A 21,386-nucleotide genomic window follows, 5' to 3' on the forward strand; every position below is an offset into this window, starting at 1 on the left:
TGGTTCTTAGAAAGATTATGAGAAATGAGTTGTTGTTAGAAAAGTGATTTCGACTCAAATATCGACTTCACTTCCCATTTCACTGACTACAACTTCTACAAGAACAACAACAACAAGACCAATGACAAACGGAATCACTATAAATGAAGGATCTGGAAGTTCAAGTTCGAGTTATGTGCCACCAATTTCGAAAGATGATCAAAGTAATAAAAGAAAAGCTATCTTAGTGGTTCCTACAACAGAAGAGAAGAAAAGGCAACAAGCTCTAGAAATCGAAAAGCAAAGGCAAATTAACAGCATGATGAGGCGAAGACAAAAAGACCTACCTGGCTTGAACTAGGGTGATCTAACAAGCAGTGGTGTTACAAAACAATTAAGGATATTGTTTCGATTGGGATGAATGACTATTTAAACAAGGTGCCTAAGAAGTGTTATGAAATGGAGAACACTGATTTTAATCATCTTGACTCCCAATAAAGCACATGTTGTTCAAATCCTCTCAGTTCAAGATCATTGAAAACTTCGATGATAAAGAAGAGTTCAAAAGACTGAAGATACGATTTCATGTAGTCTTGGGGAAAAACGAAGAACAAGTATGGTCATTAGTTAAGATTGTGAAAGTGACGACTTTTATGCGAGAAAACTTGTTTGAAGGACTTATACAAATTTTTTTAGGTGGTCTGAAGAGCAGACAATGTTGTTTGTGAATTCTCGATTGAAGATTTCTCACTGATGAACTTAAATGACTTGGTCACTATGAAAAGAATTTTAAGTAATGTGGATGTTTCGAAGCTTACTAAAACCAACAAGGATGACTTCATCATTGGTTTTGCTCATATCAAGGTTTTCATCAACAACTATTATGATTGCATTCCAATTGCGAATATTGAGCTTGCATTAGCTGTCAATAACCCTTCGAAAGTTCCTCAATCTCTGCTGAAGGGGAAGATCAATATTGACAAGTATGAAGATGGGGAAATAATACATCAACCACTTGGAGTTGTATTTCGTGGGAAGAATAAGAATGGGAGAATGAAAAAAAATTTCTTTTCAAGTTAGTGATTTAGAAAGGTATACGAATGCTCAATATTCTAATCTCCTTGTTCGCGTGAACAACTGCAAGAGAAATGAAGTTGATGTCACACCCCCAAACCGGAACGACGGAAACGTTCAGGGGCGGATGACGTCATGTACAATATCATAACAATTGAATAATAGTAATCAAAGCAACACAACCATCATATTGAAAATATATAGTTTACATTCTGTTCAAAACATTGTTTGTTTGACACTACTATGCTCTGTCTTTGTGAAACCTTTGTGGGTACCTATCTACTAATTTCCTGAGAATACAAGTGGTTTGAAAAAGTGTCAATATTTAAAGGTGGTGAGTTCATAAGCATTTTGTATGTAAAAGTATGTTCTTTCCTCCTTGAAAATGTTAGTGTGTTCTTCTAGAAAATCCAATATTTTCTATAAAATGAGTTGTAGTCTTAGTACCTTAAGACCAAAATGTATAAGTTTCTTATGTTTATAATCTGTAATTCTAAGTTCTAATTTATGTAAGTGGTGTGACCCATACTGCTTCTTCCGATGATCACTTAGAGTATACAAGTTATATATAATCAAGATCGAAAAGACATTTGAATGAGTGACTCTGCCCTAAACCCACAACCAAACAAGGAATAGGATCCAAGGCAAAAACACGCATTCTAATGCCTATAGAATTTTCATTATATATAACCCTAACGTATATGCTAAGTAATCATTAGGTTAGCAATAATGGTCCTTTCAGTAATGTAAGTTGCACTGTACTAGGAAAATAGTGTATTGTAGTTGTATTTGTATGTAATCCCTTTAAACATATGTTTCTAGAAATATAACCTTTGTTGTATTGAGAAGTCGTGTAATTTAGTTTTATTATTATATAAAACTATTTGAAGGTATGTTTTCCCTGTAAACCAAATGTAAATTTAATGCTCAAATGATACTGTTTGAAAATATATTACTCTGTAAATGTGTCGTTGTTTTCTCTATGTAAGTTCTTATAACCATATTGTGACCTAAGATGGCCTGAACATGACGTTATTCAGGCGTCGGAAAGGCTAACGACATTTCTCACCCTAGACCTGCTGGTCCAATAGTAGCTAACAGTCAGGGTGCGGAATTGTCAGTCCCATATAGATCTATACACAAATATCTCGCTCTACCTACAAGAGACTCTGGTTATAAGTCAAGACTTTCGATGGTACTTAAATAAGTACTTGAAGACGTCTCACAAATTTATTGCTTCAACGAGTTTACGAGTAATGAACTGAAAACCCTTTTAGTAAATGAAAATGTAATACCATTTAGTAAATCAAATGTAATACCCTTTAGTACACAAAATGTAATACCCTTGAGTAAATGAAAGTGTAATACCCTTTAGTAAATGAAATATAAGTTTTCCATAGAGGTTTTAAAGTGTATAATTATTGTAAAATGAACCATAAGCTATACCTATTATAGTTTACGCTGTATGTTTTGCTGAAGTGAAAACCGTTGCGTCTTAACATATTTTTGTGTAAAGTGTTTATAAAGTATAAGAAAACATAATAAGCGATTTATATTTTTTAAACACAAGATTTCTTTTGTTTTACTTGTATTTCCTCCCTTAAAACAATGAAAAATCGTGAAAATGTAGGGGTATGAACTCACCTTGAATGCATGTTCTTGGTTGGGTACAACTTGGTTGCGATGATCCTCGGGTTAGAACATGTGTAAATAACCGTATCCTAAATATATTATTCACATAATTATATGTGTAAATTAGATATCTTATAATTTAACGTGGTAAATAACATTAGTTTATATAAGTTACTTACTAATTGTGAAAGAGTTCCTAGAATTGCTTTGGATGTTTGATGATGTTCTTATGAAGGTTTGAAGATTTGAAGGTTTTCTGGGAACTACTTGAAGATATGAAGGTTTTTGTATGACTTTTGAGAGCAAATGTAAAGAGTTTTCATAGGTGAGAATGTGAGAATGAAGTTCTTTTTGGTTCTAACACACACACACATGCACACACACACATACACACACACACCCACCCAAACACACACACACACACACACACACATATATATATATATATATATATATATAGGATTGAAATGATGTGTTGTTTATGTTGAGATGTGTAATTTATCACATTGGGAAGAGTATCAACCAAACAACTTGCATCTTGTCTTGACTTTTTAAGGAGTTTTCGGCCACAACAAGTGTGATTTCGGTCTCGTCATGACCGGAATCCCTCATACACACTCACAAGAAGATGATTCCGGTCCTAATTAATGGACCTTAGACTTGAGATTTCGGTCCTTAGCATGTGGTGTTTTCGGCCATGTTTTAGCTTCATGAAGTTTTCGGTCCTAGCATTCATAAAGGAAGTGATTTCAGTCCTAAAGTGTTTCCTAGATTCTCAAAACCGAAATCCCTAAAGTACTTTACAATTTGATGCTTTTAGACTTATCATTTTGGCTTGTGTTGATTGTTTTGATTCTTTTGTTAACTTGTATTAACTTCAAAGGTTTATTATTACATGGTTTTTCCAAGGTATTATATATATATATATATATATATATATATATATATATATATATATATATATATATATATTCATTAACTTATATAAGCATGGTTCTCAATGACCATCATAGTTCTATTGCATCAAGTTACATTGTGAATTAACTTGTACATTATTGAAGTTTAGACCTAGTTTGTTCTGAAAATTTTCAAGTTGTCACATCATCCCCCCGTTAGATGGAGTTTCGTCCCGAAATCAGTTCTAAAGTGGTTACTCATGAATTAGGGAAAAGATGTAGGTACTTTTGTTTCATCTAATTTTTTGTTCCCAAGTGAATTCAGGTCCTCTCTTGGCGTTCCAGTGGACCTTCAATATTAGTATGCGACTTTGTTTTGTTTAATCTGACTGTTTTTTAGGGATGGTAAAATGTACTTAAGACGGGGGAGGATGCGGGTTTGGTTCATCATAAGTGACGCGGGTTCTGTTAGTCGGTAAGTTAAGGTGAACGGTCCCTTCCGTAGCATGTGATATTGGTATGGTTAGGACTTCACCAACACATGCCAGTAATCACATCGAAATTTCCTATTGTAACCATTATTAAACCGATTTCGATTAATTTGTTGTTTTTGTGTTATTGTGCATCCTACGTACTTGTCTTCTTGTGGTTTCAATCATATCGTTAGCCATTTCTACTGTGAATATGTCGTTGTGTGATTGTGGTTTTTGTCATGAATATGTTTGTAAATTGGTGACGTAGGTAGGAACGTATATGGTAGGATCGTTCACGACCTCCTCTTATCCTATGGTTAAATCTCTTCCTACACATCCGGTATTCCTCGCTTTTGGGCAATTCCTCTTGAAATGCCATGTTTCACCACATCCATAGTAAGCCTGATTCATTCTAGTATTGGTGGCTTGGGCAGTCTCTCGAGCTAGCACCCTACATGGACGAGTGGCATCCCCGTTCTTGTTGCAGTGGTTGCAATGCAGTTCTCGGCAGACTCCGTAGTAATGGAAGCTGTACTTGTTGCATTTTGGTAGGTTTCCAGCATATGGTCTGTTCATGACTGAGATAGTAGGGACGGTGGTGGTAGGGACTACCACAGTCTGTTGTCTTTTGGTACGTCCTTGAGTTGAGCGACCCTTCTTGTTCCAGAACTTTCATTTCTTATTCTTAGGTTTTTATTTTGGGGTGTCCTTGTAGGTAGACACTCGTTGGTGCCCTAGGTTGTTACTACGATTGGAATTTTCGACACCGTTTCCATATCCGTGTGTGTTTTTAGTGTTGAGTCATGCCATGACAGCTGTCACAACAGATGTTACGGCGGCTTCGAATGTAGTGGGGTCTATTTGATGGGTTTGAGTCATAAGAACTTTCCTATGTGCACATGCAAACCCTAATTGCTTGGATATAGGTTTCTCTAATTGAACATGCATTGAATCCAAGACTTACAATACTAGATCTAATGTAAACAATTGAATCTAATCATACAAAATTGGATCTAGAACAATACCTTGGATTACTTGCTTGATACTTCTTCTACTTGGAGCTTAGAGTCACAATTTTCACTCCTCTAATGGCTTACAAACACCAACTAGCAAGATGATGATCTTGAGAGAGAGGGAGGAGGGTGAGAAATCGGCCCTAGGGTTTCTTTCCTTGCATGAGTGGTGATTTCCCTCACCCTAGGGGTCTATTTATACTATGAGCTACTAGGGTTTCACCTTTAACCCTAATTGAATAACTTAGGCCCTAAGCAATCCAAGATCCTCCTAGATATTAGGATTGGACGATTTTAAGGTTCCCAAACCCTAAATTTCGTCCACTCTCATATCCATAAGGATACATAGCCCAAAACACAACTATCACACATTTGACAGTTTATGCCCCTTTATTCAATTAACCTCTTTAAGTCATCAAATTAATTCTTAATTAATATATGACTTATATTAATCAAATAACATTATTAATCCTTTAATATATTATTCACATAATATATTAACAATAATATTTCTTCTCTCTTAACAAATCATCCTGTCAAGTTGCTATGGTGAAGGCAACCCAAAAGGACCATGCACAACCGGGTCAAGTACATACCAAATATGGTTACAACCTTAGAGACTAATCCAACAATCTCCCACTTGGATAAGTCTAGTAACTATATATGCAAACACAAACCGATTAGCAATCGTAGCTCTCAAAGACGCTGTCAACTCTGATCTTATCAATCACCTGTCCTTTAGATAAGGGATCGTACAGTCCTCGATTTATATATTATGCGGACAATCTTATGGAACTTATTGTCCAACAGTTGTTTTCTTGATCTCAGATTCATTTGACATACAACTTAATTGAACACATCAATTTAGTCCTAACCGGGCCCGACACATAAGTCAAATCAAATCATCGAGCGGCCGTGATATCGCTTTTATTCTCTTAGGATAAAAGTAACAGATAAACTTCGACTTATATTCATTTACTTTTTACTAATAAACTATACACAACAATGCATTTTATGACATCAATTTACTGATGCGGTTTCGCATTGTCAATGCACAACCAATTAATAAACAATAAACCATATATCTTGGTTTTAAGACCATATGATATTATCGTCTTGCGATCACTTGTGTCACATTCCATAAAGTGATTCCAGCAAGTGCAGGTCTATTCCAATGCACAAAACATGTTCATAAGCACTCATGAACATTGTAGCAAACCTTTGCTATGTTTAATACGCTTTTAGACAATCTACACACCAATTCATGACAATCTTCATTCATACCTACTTCCAACATATGAACGATTGTGGACCATTCGAATAATTCGATTATTCTTAATAACTTAATTATTCAGGAAGTCAAAAAAGTGAAACAATAGTTAAACAATTAACATAAGACAGTATCTTTACTTATAAATAATACTCTTTTATTTAATCATAAAATGTCAATTACATTAATCTATTACATGTTTCAAAACTATCTAATCTAAACTAATATCGTCTTTCAGCCCAATACTCCTAGCATGCTGCAAATGCTTAACCCTACTCAGTCCCTTCGTAAGAGGATCTGTTGGGTTATCCTCTGAAGATACCCTCTTCACTACGAGGTGTCCTTCTTCTACTCGATGTCTAATAAAGTGATATTTTCTGTCGATATGCCGAGATCTACCATGATCCCTCGGTTCCTTGGTCAAGGCAACCGCTCCCTCATTATCACAGAAAATTTCGATAGGCTCCTTTATGGCAGACACAACTCCAAGATCACCAATGAAGTTCTTCAACCACATCGCGTCCTTTGACGCTTCGATTGCTGCAATGTACTCTGATTCGCACGTTGAATCAACTATGATTTCTTGTTTGGAACTTTTCCAAGTCACTGTTCCTCCATTCAGGGTAAAGACCCAGCCTGACTGCGAACGGTAGTTGTCCCTGTCGGTCTGGAAGCTGGCGTCACTATACCCTCGCACCTTTAAGTCATCACTCCCTCCGAGGACTAAGAACCAATCTTTGGTCCTCCTAAGGTACTTAAGTATATTCTTGACTGCAATCTAATGAGCTCTGCCAGGGTTCCCTTGATATCTACTGACCATGCTCAAAGCAAAGGCCACATCAGGGCGAGTGCAAGTCATAGCGTACATGATCGAGCTAAGTGTGGAAGCGTAAGGTACTCGACTCATCTTAGCTATCTCGGGTTCGGTACTCAGACTTTGAGTCATACTCAACTTGGCATTACTTTGTATAGGTAGTTCTCCCTTCTTCGAGTTTTCCATACTAAAAAATTTTAGTACCTTATCTAAGTAAGTATTCTGACTAAGTCCTATTAGTCCCTTACTTCTTTCTCTTACTATCCTTATTCCCAAAATATAGGAAGCCTATCCGAGGTCCTTCATAGCGAAACACTTCCCGAGCCAGGACTTAACCTTCTGCAAAGTCGGGACGTCGTTTCCTATGAGTAGTATGTCATCGACATACAAAACGAGGAAGCTAACTATACTACCACTGGCCTTGACATATACACATGATTCATCTTCACTTCGTACAAATCCAAACTCTTTAACTTGCTCATCGAAGCAAAGATTCCATCTGCGAGATGCTTACTTAAGTCCATAAATGGACTTCTCAAGCTTGCACACTCTGTTAGGATGCTTTGGATCGACGAAACCCTCTGGCTGAGCCATGTAAACATCCTCAGCCGACTTCCCATTAAGGAAAGCGGTCCTGACATCCATCTGCCATATCTCATAATCATGAAATGCAGCAATGGCTATCATCACCCTAATAGATTTTATCTTAGCAACTGGTGAGAAGGTCTCATCATAGTCAACTCCGGGAGTTTGAGTAAAGCCCTTCGCCACTAGTTGTGCCTTATACGTGTGCACATTCCCATCCAAGTCAGTCTTCTTCTTGAAGATCCATTTGCACCCAACTGTCTTACGTCTGGGCACATTGTCAACCAAATTCCAAACTTGGTTGTCATACATGGACTGAATCTCGCTGTCCATCGCCTCTTTCCATTTTACAGACTCTAGGCCTGTCATGGCTTCCTTATAGCTATTAGGTTCATCTAGATTTATTAGTGTACCATCACTAATATACGTATCCCCTTCGGTAGTAATATGAAAACCATAAAACTGGGGTTGAACTCTAACACTTTCGGAATGTCTAAGAGGTAAGGACTCGTCAATTGGTTCAACCGGAGTTTCCTCCTCGGGTTGAGCGCCAGCGTTAGAGGTTCGTTCATCGCTCGAATCTTAAATCTCTTCAAGATAGATTTGACTCCCACTGTATCCTTGGCTTATGTGTTCTCGCTCTCGGAAAACCCCTCTCCTCGAAATGAAGACAACATTGTCACTCGGTCTATAAAAGAGATATCCAAAGGATTTCTGCGGGTAGCCGATGAAAATACATCGCTCACTTCGAGGTTCGAGCTTGTCGTGAGTCTCTCGTCTTATGAACACCTCACAGCCCCAAACCTTGATATGTGCCAATGAGGGAGCTATCCCTGTCCACATCTCGTGAGGTGTTTTGGCAACCTTCTTTGTAGGGACTCGGTTAAGGATATGGGCGGCTGTCTCTAAGGCATACCCCCAGAATGAGATAGGTAGTGAAGCACGACTCATCATTGAACGAACCATGTCTAACAGGGTTCGATTACGCCTTTCTGCCACACCATTCAACTGCGGTGTCCTAGGTGGTGTCCATTGCGAAACTATTCCGCATTCCTTGAGATAGTCGTGGAATTCAAGACTTAGGTGCTCTCCTCCTCGATCGGATCGAAGCTTCTTGACTTTCCTTCCCAATTGATTCTCCACTTCATGTTTGAATTCTTTGAACTTTTCAAACGTTTCTGACCTGTGCTTGATTAAGTAGATATACCCATATCTACTATAATCATCGGTGAAAGTCATGTAGAAGCGGTTCCCATCCTTTGTGGTAGATCTAAAGGGCCCACACACGTCGGTGTGTATGAGATCCAATAAACCCTCACCCCTCTCACAAGTGCCAGTGAAGGGTGACTTGGTCATCTTTCCAAGTGAACAAGATTCGCATGTGTCATCTTCCTTAAGGTCGAATGACTCCAACACTCCATCCTTTTGGAGTTTGGCTATGCGCTTCTTGTTGACATGTCCAAGACGACAATGCCACAAGGATGCTCTATCTGGCGAGTAGCAACAAATATTTAAATCAAAATTCAATCCATTACTAAGCACTAAAGAATACACTCCAATCTTGGTAACAAGCGACGATCTTCTATTCCCCATGATTAGATTTATTCTTCCAAGCTCCACATCCCTATTTCTTCCTAGTCCCTGCAAATCAGAACAAATGTGGTAACCACACCCTATATCAAGAACCCAAGAAATAGAATGGGATGAATCATTAGATTTAATTGTGTATATACCTGCAAAAGATGGCTTGATCTTTCCATCCTTGATGGCTTGCAGATATTCCGGGCAGCTTTTCTTCCAATGCCCTATTTTGTGGCAATGATGGCACTCTGCCTCTTTTAGGTTAGGGTTTGGCTTAGCAGGATCAACCTTGGTCCCACTAGAAGAGGATCCATCTTGGGACTTTCCCTTGCGGTGGTTCTTCGAAGAAGCCTTCCTCTTCTTGCCCTTTCCCTACCCAATAGCCAAAACAGGAGCAACAGACAGATTGGGAGTTGGTGCAACAGACTTGTCCTTTAGGTTGCTCTTAGCACTCCTTAGGAGACCTTGGTGTTTGCTTAGGGTGACCTCTTCCTTGTTCATGTGGTAGGTCATCCTAAATTGATTGTAGCATGAGGGCAAGGAGTGAAGAACAATGTCGATAGCCAAATCTTCCCCAAAGTTGACATACCTTTGCATCTTCTACAAGTGCACGGTTAAAGACTCTCCACTTCCTATTTTAGCAGTGATCATATTCGTTATGATCTCGTAGCGCTCTTGCCTCGCGCTTTGGTGATATCTCTCCATCAAGTCTAGATGCATCTCATAAGGATACATGTCCTTATAGGAATTTTGGAATTCGGAGTTCATTATGGCTATCATGATGCAATGGACTTTCGTTGCATCACGCTCATGTGTCTCAAACACAACCATTTCTTTGGGAGTGGCAGTTTCTGGATTGATCTTTTCGAGCTTCTCATCGAGAACATACTCCTTGTCCTTGTAACGAGCGATCGTGAAAATGTATCTTATCCATTCGCTAAAGTTCGATCCATCGAAAGTCACTTTTTGACAAAGGCTTATTAGCGTGAATGAGCTAGCAACAGCGTTGTTTGCGTTAGACATCTACAAACAGAAAGGAACAAAGTTGATTAGAGTTAAGTCCCTAATTAACACCCAAAATGCAAATTTAGGGTTAGGACCCAACAACATTATTTACACATTAGAAAAGGGATACCGTAATCCAACATGCAAATAATTTGGAGGTAAGTGAATGACGATTCACTAATTCTTCACCACGAAAAACATAATCTTTAAGTTTAAAATGTATTGAGAATTCCTAGATTTTGAGATTCATTGAACTTTTCAATGGCATGTTTAAATCGCGATATGCCCCTCTAGTTTGTGACTGGGATACCGAGGATCACAAAGCGGGTGTGAATAACCATGCAAATCTACATGGTGCCTTCACTGTTACAATCACCTATTCGATGTGCCGGTAAACCATACACACTCCACCGAACTATGACAAACAATGAATCACCCATTGCCACCTTTGCTTAGAACCAATTAGTGTACCGGTTAACCACACACGCTCCATTAACATCTAAACAAGGGTGCAAAGTGTAATTTCATGGGATTGCATCAATTCACTTTTCCTAAAGTAACTAAGATTGGGAATTTTATAAAATAGTTTAGTTACTTTAAATAGATTCATTATACTTATTAATGAGAAGAGGTTTTCCCTATCCTACCTATTCGGCTAACGACCCTCCACCAGTCAAGCAAGCGGTGGGTGTGAGTGTACACCCATTAAGCACCATTTTATAGGCAGCAACCTTATACCCACCTTATAGACTGGCTTCGTGAATGAGGCCAACTAACGGTAATGTTGAGTCTAAAGGATTGCGTCATGGGCTCGATCCATAGCCTTGTTTAGTTGCCGGTATTGGGCCTGTCCAGCCGTGCATTGTTTTGCATTAGGGTTTAGTATATAAGCTGCATGCATGCAGGCTTAGTGGTTAGCGCTTTCATTGTTTTCGTATTTACTATTCTGTAAACCCTAGCTCGCCTCTACAGAGGAAGTTCTTCATTGAGCTCTGCTGAGGCGTGACTCAGTTTTGAATCATAAGCTCTTATTTGATTTTGTTCTGTGTTCATTCTTAGTTTATCCTTAAACTGCTAGAATTCTTTTATCGAACTTGTGAAAGATCTAAACGATCTAAGAGTTTTGAACTCATCAAATGGTATCAGAGCAGGAGACTGTGTAATCTATACACACCTCTTCTGGCGAAGAAGTTCGTAGGATTTTTATTCCGCATTGATTGATATTTATTAAGCCGTCACTCTTTGTTGACGTATCTCATTAATTGTTAATCCAACCATAATTGAAAAATTACATCTCTGATCTTTTACAGGTTTTTGATCAAAAAGTATTCACGATGTCTATGGACGATTCTCAAACCAATCCGATCAATATCTCCAACAGCATAGGGTCTACAACAAGAATACCGATCTTGTATACACAAGACTATGAAGTCTGGACGCGTCACTTTGAAGACTACATGATTGGATCGGAGGACAATAGGTATCTAATCTGGGAAGCAATCACTTCAGGCCCATTCGCTCATTCTAGCACGTCAAAGATTGTTAAAAAGCAGAAGGAATACAATCAGCTTGTTAATGACGTCAAATACATTCCTCAGGATGAAAAAGAGAAGTTTCAGTGCAACATCAAAGCTCTAAGGATGATAAGGTTTGCGCTGCAATCGGATACGTTTCGCTTGGTAAGTTCCTGTGCTACAGCTAAGGAGATCTGGGATAGATTGAAGGAATTATATTCCACATATGAAGATTTGGAACATTCTATTCAAACGCTCCTGTTATCAGAGTTTGGTGATTTTAAGCAAAAACCTGAAGAAAAGCTTGTCCAAACTTTTGATCGTTTCAATCATCTTTTAAGCAAGATGATAAAGCATGGGATTGAAAGAAAGGTGATTGAACAAAAGGTCACGTTCATGAATGGTGTCAGATCTGAATGGATGGTTGTTGTGTCAACTGTCAAAGCTCATGAACAGTTCAAGTCATACTCTTTGGCAAAGCTTGTGGGTATTTTAAAATCCTATGAGAATGCCTTATCGAAGGAAACAAATGTTGTTTCGGGTCTTGGTTCTCTAGCTCTTGTCTCTAAAGGAAACAGTTTGATCGAAGAAGAAGAAGAATTAGATCTTGCTGATTTTGATCTAACCGGCGAGGAATATGCAATGATGGTGTCAAACCCCAGAAAATTCATCAAGAAGAAATTCCCAGCCAACAAAAACCGAAATTGGCAGGGAAGTTATAGCGCCGAACGGGTCAAGGAGGAATCAAAGATGGGATCAAATTCCGAAGAGTCAAAGAAGGAGACTAAGACTGGAGGCGACTATGGATTTGATTGTCATTACTGTGGAGGCAAAAATCATTTTGCCAAAGACTGCATGCTGAGAAAGAAAGAAGAGAAGACAGGTGAAGATGAAGAGGAAGCGAGCCACCTGAGAAGATTGGAGGAGATAAAGAAAAGAAAGTCTGATGTTAATAACTCTACTATGAATGCTTTAATTGTGCAAGGTTCGATCAACAGCGATGAGTTTGGAGGTGCGGAAGTATGGTCCACAGATTTAGAGGATGATGAAGTCAGGAAGCCTACTCACGGAAAGGCTATGATGGCAAAAGTAGAGCAGTCAATGGAAAGATGCTTTGCAGTGACCGAGGGTGTGTCCCAATTGAGGGGATACACAACTGATGGGGGAGTTGAAGAAGAAAGAGAGCGAGAGGACAGATGTTTCGCCGCCAAGCCTGTCAGTGCTCAAATCAACGAATGCGATGAGTTAATCAAAAAGGTACAAGATATTCTCGCTTCTCTAAAAATACCTGCTAATAATTATGAAAAGGAATTAAATAATTTGAAGTCAAAATTCTCTAGCATAAGTAGAAGTCTCACCCAAACCCGTGTCACAAATTCTAACCTAACTGATCAAATCAGCAGGATTTCATCAAAGAGTGAGGAACGAAGAATGTGGATCGAGCAAAAGGAAAAGGAATTAATTAGATCAAAAGATGATTCTATTTATTTGCAAAGAGACAATCTTAAACTTCTCTAACAGAGAAACGTTTTTTGTTTAATTGCTAAGAGGCTTTATTTTAACATTACTCAGTTGCATCTGATTGTGAAATAGGGAAGAAAATTCATCATATGATTTTACCTTTCCTTGAATTAAAGGAGGATGAAATCGATGCAGAAGCATACAACTGTGAAAGTGTCGTGTCCTCTGATGAAGTGTCCCCTGCATATAAGATAGGTCTGGACAAAATTGAATCTCACATAAAGTCCAAGGACCACAAGGACATGCTCAAAAATCTACTAGATGAAAATGATAGACTGAAACTAAGAGCCGAAACTATACAAAAATTTGGCTCATTGAATGCCAACCTAAGTTCAGATAACAAAATTGATGTTGAAAATACATCTAAACTTAATGAGGACGATGATATGAGTGAAATTTCTATAGAAGATTTGGTAGACTGTTCCGAATTAGCCAAGAATGAACCAAAGTCCAATAAGAACCTCATTTCTGAAAACTCTGTTGAGTTTGCTCGCTCCACTACCGACAAGACCAAAACTCTCAAAACTAAAGCTGTTGTGTACCAAAAGGTTTAAACTACCCCAAATCAGGTTTACACTGTGTCGGGGGTCACTCCACAACAAACTGCAGAGTTAACTGCGATGGTAGAAGAAGATAATGCTGGTGGATGTGATGAGTACTTTTGGTCATCTCCAGTCGACAACGCAGATGAGACGAAGGGTCTCTCTTAGAAAACCTCATGGAGAGTGAAAGGTAGATATATACATGAACCACTAAATGACCCTACAAAGTACGATGTGCCAAGCACAAGTGGAACCAAACCATATGTGGATGAACCGACGCAAACCACTAGTGATACTTCTTCAACAAAGAGTGAATGTTGTGCTCATGCTTCTAAAAGAAAGGCCAACATTCATAGAAATCCCAAACAAGTCGCGGATCGAAAGCATCAACGAAACGTAAGATACAAGAAGAATCTCTCCGAAAGAAAACGATTTTGGAACACTCAAAATCCTGATTTTGTAAAGATTGAAAGAAAGTCTAAATTGGAGGAAAACTCAAGGAACCAGTGTGACAACCCGAAAATTATTCCGTCATTTTTAACCCCTCGTTCCGTTAATAAGCCTTGTTTTATTAAACTGTCCATTAACCTTTGGATTGGTTAATTAATTTGGGACTTTTATAATGACTTAGTAAGGGTTGAAACAAATTAGAAACACCCTCATAAAATCCCTTGAAAAGTTTTAGTTGCTACTAAGTCAAAATACGACCATTTAATCGGGTGCGACCAAAAGCCCCGTTTAACGCCAGTATTGGGTAGATTTCCACTGAGCCATAAGCGCAACCCCTATATAAGGGGGAGTGGACTCCATTCACACTTTTTCCACTCTCTCTCTCTACAACTTGTTTTCGAGATAAAAATGCCCATTCCGAGCCCCAAACTAGTAAGTAATCTATCCTAACTTGTTGTATAGCTTAGTTAACATGCAATTCATGTTTAAGACATCAAATAGGGGCAAGATTATGTGTTTATGGCCCAAGAACACTCTTGGACCGTGAACACCCTTAAGTGGGGTTTTTAAGCCCCAAAACCCCTGTAAACTACCCCTAGGGATTAGATATGACTTGTGGACTTACACCTTCGAGCTTAGAACACCAAAACCTTATGATATGGAGAGTAAACATGAGTTTACGGCCCAAGAACACTCTTGGACCGTAAACCCCTCTTCATAGGTCGTGAACACCCTTTAAGGTGTTAGAATTGCCCTTATACACCTCCTATGGCCTTGGAAAATGTCTAGAAGCTACCACCATTGAAGTAAAGGCATTAAACATCAATTAAACCAAGGAAATAAGAGTTTACGCCCGTAAACCCCCCTAGAATTGGTCAATGGGTCGTAAACTCCCAAAAAGTGCCCAAATGATGCCCTAACTTCTTCATTTGACTTGGTAAAATGCATAGAACTTTATTTCCTACCATTTAAGACATTAATACACCAAAGGAATGTTAACATAGGAGCTTACAGCCGTAAACTCCTCAAATGGTCCATTTAGAGCCTTAAACCCATTCACGTGCCTTATATTTGGACCTAGCCTAATTCTACGAGTGGGATAAGACCATTTAGCATCCTAGAACACCCCCACCATGAGTTTACGACCGTAAACTCATGGGGAGTTGGTCTTAGGTCCGTGAACTCTATAAAGAGTTTACTCTTGAAGAGTAAACTCCCTATCTAGGCAATACACACCCTTAGATGTTACCCGAGACACTCCTAGCACTTAACCAAAGTGTTTTCCGCACTTTAGGATGCGTAGATGTGTTTAATTAGTATTATATTTACTAATTGTATGAAAACATATGTCATCATATATTAATAGGTCACTAAGTGTGTGCAAGTCTTTACTTGACACCGAGCACCCAACCGGCACCTTCGTTCGATCCACTTACAACAGGTGAGTTCATACCTCTGAATTAACCTTTTAAATGTTTTTACATGCTTTTATGAGGGGGGGGGGGGAATACAAGTTAAAACATGCTAGTTATCATATCAATCACATGTGATTGGTAACCCACATGCACAAGGATTTACTACAATGTCAACTGATTTACCAAGTTTGATACTGTAAATGGTTTTCCAAAACGTCTCTAATTGTTCAAAGATTTTCTCAAATTGTCTCTCACGCTGTATCTTTTATTTCAAATTCAGTTATAGCAGCATTTAAAACAAAGGTCTTCTTTACTTATATTGTTTTATCAAAGTTATAATCAAAACTTGGTTATGAAAGATTTTCAAGGGTTTCTAAAGGTTTTCAAACTTATTTTACAAAAGAATACCAAGTCATGATTTTCTAAAGTATAAAGGTTTTCAAAAGTTTTCATCAAAGTTTTCTCCCATGTTTTTATACTCCTACTTTGTTAGATACTACTGCCTCATTATACTTCTACTTAGTTAATGCTCCTACTTAGTTAAATGCTACTAGTTGTTAACGCTTCTACTTCGTGAAACGCTTTTACTTCGTGAAACACTTCTAGTTCGTTAAAAACTTCTACTTCGTTAAATGTTTCTACTTAGTTAAATGTATGCCTGTACTTGTACAGTTATATAAATAATTTTTAAAGGACTTAGGAAGGCTAGTTCGCCCTATTTACTTTTCCTCGTTTGGATGTGGTCTGGTGGGATCGGATATTCCTCCAAAGCTCGTTTAATCATTAATTATATATCATGTATACATGTATAGACATGAAGGTTTACATCGGTTAGTTTATTTGTGAGTCTCTATCATTAGCCCAGTATTTACATCAGAACTCACTATACGAGATGCATCTTCAGGACACAGACTTCTCTGTTGTCAAGTTGGTAACAAGAGTCTCCTGTAGGGAGAGCGGGCATTGTGTGTATAGAAAAGCCTATCCACTTCAGTATTCGACAGAAGAGTTGATTCAGACCCGGAAGAGGTTCATTGAGAAGATTTCCAATTCGGAAATAAGTGAACCGGGACGAGACTATTGAAATCACCTAGTGCCTATATCTTTTTAGAGACATCGGTGAGAAATTCGCCTAAACTTCCGAGATTTCCAGTCGTCCATCATGAAGTGATGACACCCAGAGTCGGATTCGGAAGTAAGGCGGAGTAGAAATTCAATATGTCTATAGGAGAAGAAAACCCTAGGTAACTGCCCGAAGGAAACCAACGCCGCTCCCAGTCAAAGATACGAGGTAGACAGAGGGAGCCAGTACATGGAACCCGGAGAAGTGTCCTTTCCTTGTGTTCGTCACGCTAATGCACCCATAAAATATTACAATTTAGTGAGTTAGTGATTACACTGCTCACGCTATGTGTTAGGCAAATCGTCTTTTCCCATTGCATGTAATACGATTAAAGCGGATTCCCACACCTCTATTGAGGAAGTTTAGCCATAAGTCTTCATGAGCCTTCTTCCCGCGATCTTCGTTCCGAACTGTTCTCAGATCTTTCCACGCTGGAGAGTGAACCTTTCCCAGTATAAGGGTAACTTAGTAGGAATGACTCCCATGTTATGGCTCTTCTGATACTCATACTCATACCTTGAATACCCGGACTACATCATAGGGATGTAGGTCGACACTCAGACAACCAATATCCAAACACGGGAAAAATTTATGCCTAATATAGTAAGGATAGATACGTCCAGGGTGAACCATCGTCTCTCATCAGCTTGTGTTCCTTTCTGTGTAGGAAAACCATGCCTCTGAAGAAACATAACCAATCCACTGGCAAGAAGCCGACTCTCCTATTCGATGAAGCTACTTTCCAGGCTGCAGTCTCGGCAGCCGTTGCAGCTGTCATGGCTCATCTGAATGCTAACAACGCCAATGTTAGCAAGAGCCCAATCGGGAATTCCGATCCTAGTATTGGACAACAGCAACCAACCTCTGGGTACCCAGCCACCCAAGAACCTCAACCAAATCCACTGAAGAGAAAACCCAAGATCGAGGAAGGAAGTACCTCGGCTCAAGGACCTTTCGAAGGGCAACGAGCTGAGACAGTCAATACCCCTGCCAACTCTTCCATCCCGACTTCAAGAAGACCATACCTAAGAAACCTTCCCCACTGCAGCAAATGTAGCTACCATCATCATGGTACATGCTGGGAACCCTATTGTGCTAGGTGCAACATGAAGGGGCATATTGCTCGCGTCTGCAGAACCTCGGTTGAGTTTATTACATCAACCACCAATGTGGCGGCCAATACAGCTTGCCGTCTATGTGGTAAGATTGGGCACTTCAAAAGGGACTGCCCAACTGAAGGAAACGACAAGGACACAGGAGGAATCTGACTCTAATGCTTAGGGAGAAGCATCAAGGAACCCGATAGATTTTTGGTATGTCTCTCAAATCTCAAATAACTAACCGAAAACATTAAAAGGCTAATTCAAAATGTAATTATTTCCCCATTAAAGCGAAAGTCGCAGCACTGTTACAAAATTTAAAATTTCATCAGGTAAAAGTATAATGGCTAGACATATACATTACGGCCATGTATAATTGAGATGGATAGACCTAGAGTGAGTGAATGCCACCTCATTTCCTGTTCCTTGTTCGGTTGTGGATTTAGGGCGGGGGCGCTCAGTCAACAGTCCCCCCCACCTTAATTATACATGACTAGTTTATGTTAGGCGATTATAGAAATGCCTCGTGAGAATCCTTTCATGAAAAGGTACACTACTCAGAAACACTCAGAACCCTCTATAGTTCTGCGTCAAATCTATCGGTCCAAGTATCCGCGACAGTGATACACGGGACGAAACCCGAGACGCCTAGAACTTGTGTGCCCGTTCAGCACATGACCCTATCGACTCTCATTCTATGTCATGTCGGAGTATGCCAACTTCGACACCTCTATCAATCATGGTTCGACTTCGTGCAAACATGTGTAACTCCCTAGTGCTGTGTTAAAAGAACTTTCATCGTAGCCATTTCGGCAAATAAAGGTACTTCCGAACCTAAACAAAATAAAAATAATAAAGACTAATACGATCCGTCAGTCGTCACTCGTATTTCAAACCTTCTGAAGTACCCAGGAGAAGGGTACCACGCCCTGTTAACCAACCCTTATTAGACAGATAGAAACCAAAGCGAAAGGCACTGCAGGCATTCCAGAAGACGATAACCATCCGAAGCAGACACCGTAGAAACCCAGAAAGACCCTTCGCACGTCGCAAATCAGGTTTGTGAACCCAGAGGATAGAACTCATGGGACTAACTACTATAACTGGGTATATGCATAAGAGTGGTATATAATTGAGATCAAAAAGATTTAAGATGTGTGCTTCCTCCCAACTCCCTGTTCCTCGTTGGGTTGTGGGTCTGGGGTGGAGTCGCACAACTGAATGTCCTGCCGACCTCAATTATATACGGCTTGCATACACCAAGTATTAGTGGTTAAGCCAAGTATGAGCTCTACCACGAACCTCATAGTAAAACCGTTCATCCTATCCTAAGGAATGGGAGCCAGAGTCAAGAGAACCACGGCGGGTTGAGCTACTATAATGACCACAAATCCGAAGTTTGTTGTCATCCCGATTAAGCCAACATAGTAGCTAACACCCTCAGTTGGTAAGAAATCTGAGTCGTAAGAGTCAAGGACATTGACTACGACCATCCATTCTCGCTTAAATTCCCCGAATTAAGCATCTTAGCGGATATCCCGTATCCCTGGAAGCTACGATAAGTTGAACTCTGAGAAGAGTGGATGAGGAGATTAAAGTTCCGAGTGACGGAACCCTATACTCACTAGATTTGACCTAGACCAAGAAAACTCAGAACCTTCGGGAGAGTAATTGCAGAAGATGTTCGCACTACTCAGGCACTTCGTCCACCCCGTTACCGACGAGTAGTGCCTAGGACCCTCCGCCCTCTCGCATGGAAGAAATCACCGTCGCCCTGTAGACGATAGACTGCATTCTCCGAAGTGAACACTAGAATACCGAGAACCACAGGATAACCTCCGCAACTAAGAATACTTGAATAAAGTGCGAGAGTAGGTTGTGTTAAGCCTTATAACCCAGATCCCGAAGAGATTATAGACTTGACACCAGTCTAGGTGTTAGTCGATGGGTTATACAAGGGCACGTGCTTTCCGCACTAAAATAAACCAAAGCATTGGAGAATAGGACATGTCATAAAGATTCATTGGACTACTAGGTGTTCCACGAATACTATCTCGCATAGAAATAGTATAATCACCTCCCGGGATAGTCCAACACTCGTCTGGTGAAACCTTATCTCCCCGACCCTGAGGGTCCCCGTTAGAAATATGTCAAGAATCAGAAGTGCAGGTTCATTTTGCACAAGATTGAGATAGACACTCTACAACAAACAGATACCCGTAGACACGCAATCCATCCGATGATCTAGAAAACCTCGGAGAGCCAATCAAAAGGAACACGAATCCAAGGACAACCCGAGCTTTCTAAGAACCAACCAGAAGGACTGCACTCCCAGTATGAGAGAACGGTTGGAACTTCGGAATGGCGATCACGCCAGTGATGATCTCGCAATAGAAGTACACTATGTTCTAAGTATTGAAAAGCTCTACCCTTCTGAGAGCTTAGGACCATCCGAGATTCTTTACGGAGATTGGTCCAACCCTCGTCAGACCACTACTACTTTCGGATATTCCAGAAGTTTCACCCCAAATCAACCCACTTCTTAGACTTGATAAGTGTGTGCCCGACGTCACTCTTTGTATCCCACTTGTCTTGATAGAAACCATTAAGAACCCTAACTTCATAGACGAACTTGTAGGAAATTACTAACTGCACGAGACGGAATCTGCATCCTGTAGGTGAAGGTTTGTTGGAATGACAAGCACAGGCCAGAGTTCACTTGGGAATGCGAGGACCAACTAAATAGGAAGTACCCTCATCTCATTACTCGGTCATTCATACCTACTTCCTTGTCTAAACCTGAATTTCAGGACGAAATTCCCTCTAACGGGGGGATGATGTGACAACCCAAAATTTATTCCGTCATTTTTAACCCCTCCTTCCGTTAATAAGCCTCGTTTTATTAAAATGTCCGTTAACCTTTGGATTGGTTAATTAATTTGGGACTTTTATAATGACTTAGTAAGGGTTGAAACAAATTAGAAACACCCTCATAAAATCCCTTAAAAAGTTTTAGTTGCTACCAAGTCAAAATACGACCATTTAATCGGGTGCGACCAAAAGCCCCGTTTAACGCTAGTATTGGGTAGATTTCCACTGAGCCACAAGCTCAACCCCTATATAAGGGGGAGTGGACTCCATTCACACTTTTTCCACTCTCTCTCTAAACTCTCTCTCTACAACTTGCTTTCGAGCCAAAAACGCCCATTCCGAGCCCCAAACTAGTAAGTAATTTATCCTAACTTATTGTATAGCTTGGTTAACATGCAAATTCGTGTTTAAGACATCAAATAGGGGCAAGATTATGTGTTTACGGCCCAAGAACACTCTTGGACCGTGAACACCCTTAAGTGGGGTTTTTAAGCCCCAAAACCCCTGTAAACTACCCCTAGGGATTAG

This window comes from Lactuca sativa, chromosome 9, assembly GCF_002870075.4.
Source record: "Lactuca sativa cultivar Salinas chromosome 9, Lsat_Salinas_v11, whole genome shotgun sequence".
NCBI lineage: Eukaryota > Viridiplantae > Streptophyta > Magnoliopsida > Asterales > Asteraceae > Lactuca > Lactuca sativa.